Below are 2,676 nucleotides of genomic sequence, written 5' to 3' on the forward strand. Positions count from 1 at the left end.
GTTTGGGGCTGTGTAACATGTATGCTAGGTTATCAGATATGTGTGGGGGGGGGGAGCGCAGTGTGTAGCAGCTAAGTTGTGCCTGTATGCTTTGTGCGAGTAGCGTCTCAGCATGCATGTGTGTTCTTACGTGCATGTGTGTGTTCTTGCATAAAGTGTGCGCATGATATTATTCTGTGTATGTATATTGTGTGTTTTCATGCGTATGCATGTATGTAAGCGAATATGCATGTTTCTCTTTTCAGTTGGTGTGTGCATATGGTGCTGTTTGATAAAGTTTGTGAGTGGAGAATGGAATTCATGTGTGTAATATTCTGGTCATGTGCATAAGAATGTGTGTGTGCAAGCACGCGTGTGTGTGTAAGAGAGTGTCTGTGAGGCTATCTAACGTATGTGTGCATTGGTGGGGAGATATGTGTGGGTTGATCTCGAAGCTGCGTTCGGTAGCCACTGCAATTTTGCCGTTGCTCGCTGTTCGCCGTCGACACCTTCTCGTGGCGACGATACGGTCAGTCGTTTGCATTGGCCGCGGTGCAAATATTAGATCGAGACCGACGTTTACGGACACCTTACAACCCACGCGCTCCGCTCATATGTCAAGGTGTTCGGCGGATACATGGCATCGGATGCAGGCGTGGATGTGTCGTAATAGTTTGCTTCCCAACCGCATGTATTTTGCTATAACGTGAGGCCGACTAAAGTCTCGTGAGTGAATTTGGTACACTGAGACGGAAGAGGTCCTGTCGTATATATACATACATACATACATACATACATACACACACACACACACACACATATATATATATATATATATATATATATATATACCCGTTTGTCTATTTGCTTTTGCACGGTTCTTGATGTGAAATCATGTGTTGAAATCGATATTGTTATTCATATATTTAGTGATGGTCACCTTTTACCAATAAACACACGCCATACTATTTATTTGATCTTCACTCTAGCTTCGTTGTTATTATTGCCTGTTTACATGTCAAAGTTATTCCTCACATTCTGTGACCTCTTCAACAACTTTCTATCTTCTTTCTTCTCTTTGGCTTTGTCCTGTCTATTCCATTTTGTATTTCTGAGCTACGTATCTCTCACTCTGCACATAGGTTTACGTCTGTATTTGTGCATGTGTATATGTGTTTTTTTTATGTCTATACGTGTCTTTTGTGCATGTATATGGGTTTGTATATTACACTGCTTGTACCAGTATCTTTATTTATTTATTCATTTATTTTTATTTTCAATTATTATTCTATTTTTAGCCGTCGAGTTGCGTAGTGTGGTGGAATGTGCGTGTTATTTATCCATTCACTTTTCCTGTTGAGACTCGGTCTATTTTCTAGTATGTGTGTAGTGTTTTAAAGCTGTGTGAGTGTCGTGTCTTTTCTATTTGTCGATAGAATCCTAACATCTTTGTTATCTACCAAGCCTCCTTGTCCTAATTTAGTATGTTGGTATAGCACTGACCAGCTTTTCTCCTTGTGTTCCTGCCAGTGTCACTCATCTTCTCACCTACATTACGCACTGTCTCTACAATGTAAGTCATTGTCCTGTTTCTGCACTATCCCTTTGTACACATTATACTATAAACTACCTTCCCTAGTTTTAAGTTTATCTGTGGGCTTACTGAACACACTATACAGTTCCTATCTGTACATGAGGTACATTCAAATGGGCATGTTCTACAGATCAAGGATTTTATGAGAGTTCCGAGGCTTTCAACTACTTCAATCCGTACTAAAATTTTCTTTGTTAACTACACAGCTAAAACAAAATCTCAGGGTATGTCAGTTATATATATCTCTGTACCTATGCGTCTGAGAGAAATGATTGTTGAATAAACTAAGAAAGATCCTATGTACACAAGATTTTTATGCTCAGAGAGAAGTGAGTGTGACTCACACTTTGCGATTACATTTTTTTCTTGATGGGGTTATGAATAAGTGTGTAACTAATCTCATCCTTAAATCCGCAAGCGGCCAGAGTTTAGCGTCGGAAATCTCTCAAGACTGATTGTAGATTTTTGACTGGGTCACAAATAGCTGTATTGTCATGCTTGCTTTTTGTTCATTGTACGTCCGTCTCACAAAATTTAGATACAGTTTCTGTACAGTAGTTTTGGTTTCGAAAACTTTTTTTCCTAGAATTGAGATTAGTTACTACAGAAATTTTACTAGTATCGAAAGTCAGTTTTCAAAAGTCGCATATTGAGGATGCTACACTGATCTGTTATTTCTTTTAGGAAGAAGAAACATATTACACAGGTTCATAAGTACATAGCATGTAATTATTTTGCATAATTCTTATGTCTTGCAAACAACTCGGACATGCAAGTGCTACCAGTCAAGAACTCCGCATACCGGAAGCCAGCAAGTGTATGGGGTCATCAGGAGAGAATGCGCGCCGTTTCGGGGCCTACCTCTCGACGGCATCAATGCGCACCGGCCCCCCTCACTGATATGAGGCCCCGCTTGCTAGATCAACTGATTAATAAAACAAAGCTCAATATTTCTCTAGCCATCGCTCATCGTCTCTTTTTAACCAAATCCAGTGGCTAGCCTTCTCCACTGTATTTTGGATATCGGTCATGGTGGTATTTACCTTACGATGAGTTAGGCCTAACGATAACAGCAGTCGTCTCACACTGTGTCCTACAAATCC

The 2,676-nt window shown here is 40.1% G+C and overlaps 1 protein-coding gene across 1 annotated transcript in view; it reads left to right on the forward strand.

The window, feature by feature from the left end:
- LOC128248351 (chloride channel protein D-like) overlaps positions 1–2,676 on the forward strand; it is a 69,534-nt gene that overhangs the window by 4,640 nt on the left and 62,218 nt on the right. The gene's annotated exons all lie outside the window — the stretch shown is intronic.

Source organism: Octopus bimaculoides, chromosome 1 (genome assembly GCF_001194135.2).
Source record: "Octopus bimaculoides isolate UCB-OBI-ISO-001 chromosome 1, ASM119413v2, whole genome shotgun sequence".
Lineage (NCBI taxonomy): Eukaryota > Metazoa > Mollusca > Cephalopoda > Octopoda > Octopodidae > Octopus > Octopus bimaculoides.